This window comes from Eutrigla gurnardus, assembly GCF_963514095.1.
Source record: "Eutrigla gurnardus genome assembly, chromosome: 16".
Classification (NCBI taxonomy): Eukaryota; Metazoa; Chordata; class Actinopteri; order Perciformes; family Triglidae; genus Eutrigla; species Eutrigla gurnardus.
Window position 1 is genome coordinate 3,171,666 of NC_139927.1, and position 12,401 is coordinate 3,184,066.

Here is a 12,401-nt window from a genome sequence, read left to right on the forward strand (position 1 = left end):
TCGTGGGTTTGACCGTGTGTAAGTTGACATGTTTCCTCTCAGGTTGTGTTTCGTGTTCAGTTGTTCATCTACAGTTTAACAGTTTGACGGTGGATCTGATGTTGTCTGAGGTGAATACATCCATCAGTAACAGAAGAAGCGCGGTGCGGTGTATTTCCTGGAGGGAGCGTTTAGCAAACAGCAATCTGGGGAAACGAGATGAATCATCAGCGTAACTTAATCTGACATGAGTTCAGCACCCGGAGCCATGACGCCACTGTTCCTCTGTGGCGTTTCTGCTGCTGTTTGACGGCGTTTTGTTCAGAAATGAACCGTTTAAACCTGGTGAACATATCGCTGCCCCCCCACCTGTGACAGGCGCCACCAGATTTTTAACACCTCATCTCAAATCACCGGGAAAACATAGTTCCTAACCCACTGAGTGTTTTATTTGGTGTCTCCCTCTCCTCTTCTACGAAGGATATTTTACTACGCTTCTGGCGAGAAGACTCATTTTGCTTAAATGGAAATCTCCCTCTCCTTTTGTTTTAATCGGATCAGAGATGTTCTTTATTTCCTTAAAACTGGAAAAACTCAGGTTTTCTCTACGAGGGTCTTCAAACAAATTTGGGAAACTTTTTTTTTTTTATATATATATATATATATATATATATATTTAGTTAAGAAACTAAGTTTCATTGATATTCTAGACAGCATTATTTATTTACGTTTTATCTTCTACTTTACCACTGACTGGTGTTGCATTTATGTTTATTTTATTACTTGTTAATGTATACATATATTTTCTTTATAGAGTGTTTTTAGTTTTGTTATCTGAACTGTCTTATTTATTGTGTGTGTTCTTCTTCTTGAGAAAAGTAATAAACAAAGTTGGGGAAAAAATCAAATCAATCAAAATCTCAAAGATGTGTGACACCAAAAATCACTAGTAAAAGAACTTTTAAAAATAAGCATAAAGCTTAAAATCCTCCATCACCCCATCATGCACTTGGTTACTAACCATAGTTTAATCGGTATTTGGTTCATGTTGCACCTGTTATATTATATTATTGTGATACAGCTCACATTCAGGGCACTACGCTGATTTTATTCACATATCGGAGTCTTTTTACTATTATGTCTTTGGCCTGTCTGGCAAAATAACCCTGATGGTGTCATCAGTTATTATGATTATTATTATTTTTATGCTTTATGGTTTCCTACAGGTCTGATTACATGTATTCAGTGCATTTCATTCCACAAAAAAAGAACCAGCAGATCACATTTTTGGGTAAACTTAAGACCGAATCATTTCCATCCCTGTTTGCTCAGATTCTCACAGAGCGACTTCAGAAAACACTTTAACGGGACCTTTAACTGGTTTGACAGGTCTGGAGACGACTGATTTACACCTGAATACCTGCATGACACACACATTTATCAGAAAACACAAAGTGACAGCTGAAGCTTTACACCATCCTAGTAGGTCAGTCTCTGGAGGAGGAGGAGGAGGAGGAGGAGGAGGAGGAGGAGGTCTCCCTCCCTCCCCCCCGTAGACCCTGAAGCCTCATTCACAAACCCATTCACATTAAAGTGCACTTCATCAAGCTACGAGCTCACAACAACAACCCTTCTTCTCCTGCCTCCCAAGTTGCTGTAATGTTGCTGAGCTATTTATCATTAAAGCACATTACCGGCCGCTCTAATGAGCCCATATCTCAACGTGTTAAATACCCTCACTTTGAATGAATCCTTATGGACTTAAATATTTAGGCTAAGCCTTAAGCTGCAGAGGAAGATTTCACTTAAGCCTACTTTATTTCACATTTCACACGGTGTTTCTTCCGGAGCTGCAGCCTCATTTAAAGCAGACAGCAGCTGAATTATTATGCACCCAGTGTCCTCGTTAATTAGTAACTGCTTGATTTATTCACTTTTTAAAAGACATCTTCCAGATACTTGCAGTGAACCCATCTGAACCAAATCCCCTGGATAATACAAGAATATAATGAGGTACTCCCTGTTGGGGATTTATACTACTATAATTATTATAATTACTACATTATACTACAATGAAAACACTGAAGGGCTAAGTCTTTCTGTGTTTATGCTCCATTAAGACTAAAGGGCGTCTGATAGGAGGTCGTTTTATGATAATGATAATTTAAAAACATTAGATAGAAACATAAACCCACAGGTCATTAAATGGACTTCTATGGGAGGTTACAGCGAAGTTTAAATGACGTAAATACACATTTAGCACATTCAACAAGTAATCAATAACATAGCCCGGTGGGTTTATTGATCGTGACGTTCGGCTACTCCAGCAGGCTAACGTGTTAGCTACGTAAAAGTTAACGTCACCTAGCGAGCTAACTAGCTTACATGTGTTAGAAAATCGCAGTGATTTCGCTCGTGAATTAAAAGTCAGCAGAGTCGCTAGGCGGAGCTCGTGACGGCAGTAAACAACAACAACAACAACAACAACAACAACAACAACAACAACAACAATCACAACAACACCAAACAAACAGCGTTAATGACGTAAAAAGAGACTCACGTCGAGGAGAAAGTAGTCCCGGCGGACGTCGACTCGGACGGAGACGCTGTTCACTCTTCCGACGGTCGCGTGAAGCGAAGCAGCGCGAGGACACTACAGCGCGAGGACACTACTACTACTCAGTGGAAACGCACGGTCGCGTCTGTTGTCGCGCGCCGCCGCCGCCGCCGCCGCCTCCTCCTCCTCCTCCTCCTCGGCCAATCTGCATGTCAACAGAGCCGCCGACAGGCTGCGTCAGCGCGGTGAAAGGAGAGGAGGAGGAGGAGGAGGAGGAGGAGACGAAGAAGAAGAAGAGGAGGAGGAAGAAGAAGAAGAAGAAGAAGAAGAAGAAGAAGAAGAAGAAGAAGAAGAGGAGGAGGAGGAGGAGGAGAAGAAGAAAGTCTATAATGACAAACTTTCACAAAATAATGTCATTAAGTATTTCAAAATAATGAAAAACTTCACTCACTCATGATTTTATTTGATATTTTCTGATATTTCCAGATACTTCATACACATTGGTTTGGAACGACTTAGATAAAGTTTGAGAGAGTGCGATGAAAAGGGGTTCTGCTGGGAACACTGTGAAGAACCCGTGTGGTTCTAGTGAGTGGAAGACTGGGTGGATTTACAACATTATCTTTCTCTTTTAAGCAAAGACATAATTGACTTAACGTTCTGCTGCCAATCATGTGAACGTCTCACAGTAAAAAGAAGTTTGGTGACATCATAGTCCTGCCCCCCCAGAACCCGGAGACCAGATCGGGGTCCACTTCCCGAGGAAAGAAGAAGGGCGTGTCACTCCTCTTTCTCTTTGTGCTCGTCTTCTTGTTGCCGTCGACTCAACAACATTTCCAAAGAAACGGAGCTCGATATCGGAGAAGTGGGATTGTTTGCAGGGAAGCTGTCAGGTTGTGATTCTTCCCGCTGACTCCAGATCAGCTTTATTGTCTGGTCCAGTGAGTCAGAGGAGTCGCACTAACCCGAGGGCTGTGGTGGTGTGAGCTGCCTCCTCGGCTTCATTTCACATCTCACCGGCCCTAAAACGTTCCTATAAAGACATTTAAGACAAATAGAAAACATAGAATACAACATATGCAGAGAATACGAGTAGAAAACTAAAAATATGTGTATCAGACACACACACACGACCACGGTGTAAACGGAAGAATAAAAAACGAAATAATAACATTGTTTAAATAATAGCGGTTCTGTAAATACAATCACAATTTCTGCCACTGTCAGAAAGTAACGTATACACGTATAAAGTACTTCAAATGATTGACTAAGTATCTAAAAAAGAATGAAATACTTCTCATCACACAGACTCTAAGAGCGAAGACAACTGGAACCTGATCTGAGATCTTTAGCCATGAAGGCCCCGAGTGATTTGTCAACTGAGGTAAACGTGTCTCGTTCTCGGCGACCTCTGACCTTTGATGTTCTCCGGAGAGCCGCTCACCAAAACCACCAAAGACGTTTTCACTTTCTGTCGTCTCGAGTTCCAGAGCCGGAAATCTGATCCCTCATCATCCCCTCAGTGGGTCCCACCACTGGTCTGTAACAGGTCTGGAGTCTCAGTGGGTCCCACCACTGGTCCGTAACAGGTCTGTAGTCTCAGTGGGTCCCAGTACTGATCTGTAGTCTCAGTGGGTCCCACCACTGGTCTGTAACAGGTCTGGAGTCTCAGTGGGTCCCACCACTGGTCTGTAACAGGTCTGGAGTCTCAGTGGGTCCCACCACTGGTCTGTAACAGGTCTGTAGTCTCAGTGGGTCCCAGTACTGATCTGTAGTCTCAGTGGGTCCCACCACTGGTCCGTAACAGGTCTGTAGTCTCAGTGGGTCCCACCACTGGTCTGTAACAGGTCTGTAGTCTCAGTGGGTCCCAGTACTGATCTGTAGTCTCAGTGGGTCCCACCACTGGTCTGTAACACGTCTGTAGTCTCAGTGGGTCCCACCACTGGTCTGTAACACGTCTGTAGTCTCAGTGGGTCCCACCACTGGTCTGTTACAGGTCTGGAGTCTCAGTGGGTCCCAGTACTGATCTGTAGTCTCAGTGGGTCCCACCACTGGTCCGTAACAGGTCTGTAGTCTCAGTGGGTCCCACCACTGGTCTGTAACAGGGCTGGAGTCTCAGTGGGTCCCACCACTGGTCTGTAACAGGTCTGTAGTCTCAGTGGGTCCCACCACTGGTCTGTAACAGGTCTGTAGTCTCAGTGGGTCCCAGTACTGATCTGTAGTCTCAGTGGGTCCCACCACTGGTCTGTAACAGGTCTGTAGTCTCAGTGGGTCCCAGTACTGATCTGTAGTCTCAGTGGGTCCCACCACTGGTCCGTAACAGGTCTGTAGTCTCAGTGGGTCCCACCACTGGTCTGTAACAGGTCTGTAGTCTCAGTGGGTCCCACTATTGGTCCGTAACAGGTCTGTAGTCTCAGTGGGTCCCACCACTGGTCCGTAACAGGTCTGTAGTCTCAGTGGGGTCTGTAACAGGTCTGTAGTCTCAGTGGGTCCCACCACTGGTCCGTAACAGGTCTGTAGTCTCAGTGGGTCCCAGTACTGGTCTGTAACAGGTCTGTAGTCTCAGTGGGTCCCACCACTGGTCTGTAACAGGTCTGGAGTCTCAGTGGGTCCCACCACTGGTCCGTAACAGGTCTGTAGTCTCAGTGGGTCCCAGTACTGGTCTGTAGTCTCAGTGGGTCCCACCACTGGTCCGTAACAGGTCTGTAGTCTCAGTGGGTCCCAGTACTGGTCTGTAGTCTCAGTGGGTCCCACCACTGGTCCGTAACAGGTCTGTAGTCTCAGTGGGTCCCACCACTGGTCCGTAACAGGTCTGTAGTCTCAGTGGCTCCCAGTACTGGTCTGTAACAGGTCTTTAGTCTCAGTGGGTCCCACCACTGGTCCGTAACAGGTCTGTAGTCTCAGTGGCTCCCAGTACTGGTCTGTAGCAGGTCTTTAGTCTCAGTGGGTCCCACCACTGGTCTGTAACACAGTGCCACCGTGTGGCCAGATGAGTGAATGACATTGTAAACGTATTGTAGATCTCCAGCAGAGCTTCTTATCTTCATCACAGATAAAAACAAACATTTGTTTTCACATTTTCTGGATCCTTTTAAAGTCTGGATCCGTTTTCCCTGATAGATCCTCTTGTTCCCTCACTGCCCTCCTCCTCCTCCTCACCACCATTCCCAGCAGGAAGTGATTGCATGCTTGCTTTTTGTTCTCCCCCATTAAGCTTTGTGCAGAAATCTCATTCCACTTCAAAATATCCTATTTCTTTTCTGCTGGACACTCAAATCCTTTTTGTACAAAATGTGATTTTTCATTCATCTCAACAGTAAAATCTGAGATTTGTCTTCTACAACGTGGAAAGAAAACATCCAAAATAAACATCCATCCATCCATCCATTGTCTACCGCTTATCCTGTATTCAGGGTCGCGGGGGGGCTGGAGCCGATCCCAGCTGTCATTGGGCGAAGGCAGGGTACACCCTGGATAGGTCGCCAGTCTATCGCAGGGCCCCAAAATAAACATTTAGGTGTTTATTTTATTACGTTGTCTATATTCGTCTGATTTCTTCTAAATTCACCAAAAAGCTTATTAACCATTAGATAATGCCTTGTTTCCATATTTAAACATACAAACGTTCCACTTCCATTCTTATCATTAATTTTGACTAAGGGGTTTGTTCATGTATCATATATTTGATACATTTCATTACTAAAAGCATGGGTACATTTTTTTAACGGCTGTCGACAGTATTTTCTGATTTATGGAGCGATACAAAGTTCAGTTAAAACCTCTGCCTCTAATAAGTCAACAAAAATGAAACAATCATTTTGATCCATTGTTCAAATTTCTGTTTTGGAAATGTGTTGAAATTAGCACACATCTTAAACATACAGTATGATGCCTTTAAGAAAACTCCATCCATCCATCCATTGTCTACCGCTTATCCTGTATTTAGGGTCACGGGGGCTGAGCCGATCCCAGCTGTCATTGGGCGAAGGCAGGGTACACCCTGGACAGGTAACCAGTCTATCACAGGAAAACTTCAATATAAAACATAATTGTCTTCGTGTAAGTCATCAACTGGGGAAGTTTTGTGGAGATATCGACGAGTTAAATTTGTATCCTACTCACCTAAATAAATGTTATTTATGTAAAAATGCAGGGATGATGATAGGAAATAAGAGTTTTATCACAGTGGGATGCACTTCAGTACCTCAGCAGAAGCAGCAGAGGGCAGCAGAGAGCCGCAGAGCATTTTACCCTCCAGGAGAAGCATCAGAGGGAGAAGGTCCCTTTTTTTTAATAAATGTTATTATGAGACCAGTCAGAGAACTTCTTTGCTGTCAGATGTGAATGTCCCCCACTTCTCCCACTGAGTCCTGGTCGACGACCTTTGACCCCTCCCTTTAAACTATTCAAAACCTTAACGCTTCACTCAGGCAGCAACCTCCGGTTTGGTGAAGCCGAAGCTGAAGTGCCCTCATCAACCTGCAACTTTCAGCAGCACAGAGCCGGAGAGGACGGTGAGCGTTGACTCTGAAATACTGAAGGAAGAAGGAGGGAATCGTCTCCCTGGATGTAGGACTTGATTTGCTCTCAGTGTCTCAGTTCTGGCAGATCTGAATCCATCACATACAAACTCCAGCTGAGAGCAGAGTCAGCAACGTCCGGCTCCATTAGCTTCTTCATTTGTCTGACTTACAGATCTGCTGGATTACGGGAGCGACCCCTTTAGAAACCACCATGATATTTTTATAAGGTGATAATATGTCGGATGCTGTGTTGACATGCTTTAAAACACACGAGATTTGACATCAAACTCATTAAAGGAAGTAAATACAATGTACTTCTGGATAGAAAGGTGAATTATTCCTCTAAATTAGTGTTTACTTCGACCTTCTCTGACTTTTTCTATTAATTAATGTCCACAAAAAAGGCCAAAAAAGCATTTAAGAGAATCATTTTTCACTGTGCACGTCAATATCGAGGTCACGATAACGAGGAAATTTGGCCTTGTTTCACAGTTGAAAATGCATTGATAGGATGTAGAAAGTAAAGCTGACATGTTATTGCAGATTTCCAGTGGTTTTTTTTCTTCCCGGCAGCGGCGCTCAGTGGGGAACTTCCATCACATCAGCAGTTGAGGAGATGAAACATTGCTGAGCTGCTGCTCATCCTAAACATCACATTATTAGCCTCATTCTGTACCCTAAATATTTAATGCTGTTTTTTTGGTTATTTGTTTTTTTTATGTGTGTGTGTGTGTGTGTGTGTGTGTGTGGGGGGGGGGGGGGGTCTCATCGATGGGTTAACTGAAAACAAAGATTTCCTCCCATGTTTCCAGTCCCGAAGCAACGATGATGTAAGCCGTCGCCATCTTTCGCTGATGCAACTTCACATCCCACCTGAGTAAACCTGCTGAGGACGGAGAAGTTCAGGGCATCAAATAAGGGCTGTTACCTCGGCAACCAGGGCGTTTTTATCAGAACTGCAATGATTTTAAAAATGGAGGAAAAAGGAAGGAAAAAAAACCTGCCCCAAAAAAACCCTAATTCTGGGTCATGCTCAGTTCAAATCTGATCCTTTTCCCTTCCTGTTCAAATCCAACCAAACTACCCCAAAGCCATCGGCTTTGCATACACGGGGATTTGTCAACTATTTATATCATGTTTCCTCTTTTGGCTTAAAAAAAGGAAAACACGTGTAAATGTAAATTAATTTAACCCAGACACAACATAGGCAGACGTCCTGCCGGGACAATAAGTCCAAGATATCTGCCGGTGGGAATAAAAACCACAGCCAGACATATTAGAGCATGAGTCAGCGTATTATATTAAAGCAGCAGATGCACTAATGAACAACGCAGATGAGAGGGCGGGATCTGCTGCCTCGCTGCAGCACTGTGGGTTTTTTTAAGTAGTGGTAGCATAGGCAAATCTGACGTAATTTGTTTATTTGGGGATTAGATGTGCCCAGAGTGCTCTCTCAAATCTGGATTAAAGACGGAGGTGCGTCATACAGGAAGATTGTGTCCGATACATTATTCTTGGAAGTTATAACAATTTTCAGCAAAGCTGCTTCTTGCTTGTCGTTCGAAACCAGAAGTGGAGGAGCTCAGCAGCATTGTGGCCCCAAATAAATCCCTAAAAACAACGATACGTTGAATCTCCAAAAAAAGAAAAAGCTGTAAAATCAGCACTCTTTGACGTGTGTAAGAAACAAAGTCTTTATTTATGAAAACTTGCTCTGAAAGCATTACATTCTGAACATTTTTCTGAGGATGATGTAGAAGAAGCGATGTCGGGGTTTTTTTTGTTGCAAAAGCTTCTTTCTTGTTTTTGTTTTTTTAGGACCCAGAAACCATCCGAGTTGCTGAATTCCAAAAATCATTTGCACCATTAAAACACATAAATAAAAAAAAATCATATTTAGTTTTTGTAAATGATTGCTGCCATGAAGCTAAAGCACATGTATTAGTTGTTGAAAAGATTATCAATCAGGTTAAGAATGTGGTTTTAAAAAAGTAGTTTGACATTTCCCCCCAGAGTCACATAAAAATATAATAATAATCAAAATGGGTAAAAGACTTTTTAAACTATTACAGAAATGAAGAGATGGTCTGCTGTTGGCAGTGTTGCCAGGTGTACGATAATTATCGTATTTGTACGATAATTTTGCCCTCTGTACGATGTACGATCAATAATCCCCAAAAAGACCAGAAATACGATAATTTCACCATTCCGTGAATGTGTGGTTGTAATCAGCCTGTCGCAACTGTCTGTCGGAGTTTTTTTGTGAATCTGAAGGCATCTGTTTCACGATTGGCTGGAAATTCCAGCCAATCGTGCTTTTCTACATGTGAGCTACGAGTGACGTGTATGCGTTTGCCTCAGAACAACGGCCATGATTGGCTGAATAGTCCGTTGCGCCCACCCCATGAGTGAGGGGGAAAAAAATTAAGAAGAAGCAGAGCCAGTCTGGAAGAAGAAGCACTGAAAATGAGTGAACATGTTAGACGCTATTCAACACTAGAGTGACTACAGCGCATCAATAGACTTGTTATTTTGGTTATGACGGGTGTACGATAATTTCCCTCAAAATACGATAATTTTATGTCTCTGGTACGATAATCCTACGTTTCTCACCTGGCAACACTGGCTGTTGGGCTTATTTATTATTCTCTAACCTGTGTAGCATGAAAGCTTGGTAGAACTAGCATGCTAACTGGTGGACGGCTGCTACTAATTCCACATTGCTTTTATTTGACGGTTATAAAAAAAATACTGGAACAAAGTAGTCACTATTAGTGTCACTATTAGTGTCACTATTAGTAGTCACTAGTAGTCACTTATGATTAGCGATAGCAATTTGCTTTCAACACTGAGAAAACATTGTGTGGATAAAGCCCTATTCAATTTGACTCATCCAGCAGCTGGCTAGTTAGCTAGCTACCTTGCTAATTCCACCATGGTTTCATGCTACATTGAATACAGAAGAGGAGCCCACCAGCGGGCAGGTGGCTAGCGACAGTGCTAACATTCCCCTCTCCCTCATTCCTTGCTACTTGGAGACTAGCTAGCTAGCTTACTAGCCATCTCTGGAGATGGTCAAGCTAACTAGCATCACTGAAGATAAATAAGCTAACTAGCTAACTAGTCATCTCTGGGGATGGTCATGCTAATTAGCCATCACTGGAGATAAATAAGCTAACTAGCTAACTAGACAGCTCTGGAGATGCAAAGCTAATCCTTGATCCAACTGTACTTGACATGCACAGACATGAAATTGATATTTTTTTCTCATCTAACTAATTTCCCAAAAATGTCAAACTACTCCCTTAAAAAGTGGAAAGTTCAGAAGTTAAGAGTCTGGTTTAGAAACACTGGTGACTTTTATATCGTGGATTGAAGCTGCAGCACTTGTAATGTTTGAACTCACATCACAGTGTCATCAGCATAGGAAGAGCTTATATTTATGATTATATGCTGATTTGGATGGAATTCTACTCAAATGACAATGTAAATATGCAGACACTCATAGGACTCAAACAAACAAAAAACAAAAGAAACTAAAGCAAAATAGCCATTAAACCATGTCAGTGCATAAAAAAAAATAAAGTTCACTTAAGGCGGTTCAAGTTGGTTACGTCACTGGTAAAGCTTCCGATGTTTTTTAAAGTCCTTTCAAAGAAAAATGAACGTCGAGAAATATACAGTATCGCACTTCTGCAGCATGCATCAGGCAGTTTCTGTACAAGCCCTGTTTCGTGCATCAGTTGCCAACTTAAGGTACAACGGCTAAAAATAAATATCACATGAGAGAAACTCGGTGAAGCGAACAAGCTGCAAAAACGAAATGATAAAGATGTTTTTTTCCTCGGCAACAGTTAAAAACCCACACAGCAGCAACATGCCGTTTTAACCCTGGCTTTGAAGGGTCCGCTTCGGTCCGGTTATCGCAACAAGTAGTCCACGAGCAACACAGCAGCATTTACTGTCACTTTAACTGGGAAATGTCACTGTGGCGCCATTTCACAGGGAGAAAGCCTGGTATTTAGCCCCCCCCCCCCTGCTGCCTCATTAGCCATCTGGACACATGTAGTTATGTGACTCACGCAGATGAAAAGGTCGCGGAGGCAATGGCAGCCAAATAATTTCCTCTTATTATTTTTTTTTGGCAGTTTGATCACGAAGAAGAGAACAGTGTTCAGGGAGGAAGACGGAGGAGGCTGCTTGCACGAAGGTTCGACCACGCTCGCATCAACGCTCCAACTTCAACGCAAACGGGAGTTGATGGAGACCAAAGCAAAGATAAAAGGGTCAAATGTGACTTACATAGGGCCATGTCCTCAACGGTCAGCTAACACATTATACAAAAAAAGCCAACTTCATCAGGTGCTGTGGGTCCATTGAAGATGCTCTGGAGTCGCGTTCCAGACCTGTGAAGTTAGCGGCCGCTTCGGAAACACCCAAATATATCATGGTCAGCTGTTTCCTCTGGTTGAAGAGCCAATCGCTCAGTGTCCGACTTCTGTAGGCGGGACTAGAAAGGGTACATGATCGTCCTACATAGCCTCATCGAGATACAATCTGTGTGTGGATGAGACGGATGCAGCTGTTCAGGTTGTGGTAAAGACAACTTGCAGGAAACAAAAACCGTTAAATCAGCGGATTTTTCTCCACATCCTGAAATCATTACATTGAGATATTTAGGACGAGCAACATGCTTAATGCTACGATGAGGAACCTTCATTCTGGATTTGATGCAGTCCCTGTGAACAAAAGCAGTCGCTTTAGAAAACATCTGATTTCACTGCAGTAGGGGGTCTGACAGTCCTGGTTCTGGTTCTCCCCTTCCCTCCAGCAATATGGCACCAAAGCCGGATCAGGGACTGTCCCGAGGTGGTCTGTGCTGCTAGCGGAGGCCCTGCTGGACTCTGAAGGAGCTGAGGGAAGATTCTGGTGAACCTGTTGTAAATGGTTTCATCTGATATCACAGGAAATCAGACCAGACCGCCTTTAGGAATAACAATAAAGAAACAGCCAGTATTCTTTCTGACGGCCTCGCTTGCTCATGTGGGTCACAGAGGCTTCAGTATTAAATTGAGACGGTTTCATCGGCAGTTAAAAGCTCCTCACAGTAACTTTAGGGAAATAGTGTCAAGGCCCAAATCCACCTCAAGCATCTAAAGTGCTGGCTTTGAAGTGATTCGGTCTCTATTTGGAGGGGGAAAGCACAATATTCTACTGAATAAATACAATTTAATTATTCTAATTATAATATTAATACTGTCCCTTTCCCTTCACTGGTTAAAATGAGAAACGTTGGCACAATTTAATGTAAATGTAGATTTAAATTGAATATCTCTGCAGGG

General features: G+C 43.2%; 1 protein-coding gene across 3 annotated transcripts in view; it reads right to left on the reverse strand.

The window, feature by feature from the left end:
• The window catches only part of ankrd6b (ankyrin repeat domain 6b), a 29,357-nt gene extending 26,647 nt beyond the window's left edge, over positions 1 to 2,710 (reverse strand). For all 3 annotated transcript variants that reach the window (XM_084030915.1, XM_084030917.1, XM_084030914.1), the window contains exon 1: positions 2,540 to 2,710. The gene's annotated coding sequence lies outside the window, so the exon portion shown is untranslated. The remainder of the gene's footprint in view (positions 1 to 2,539) is intronic.
• Positions 2,711 to 12,401: the final 9,691 nt, after the last annotated feature.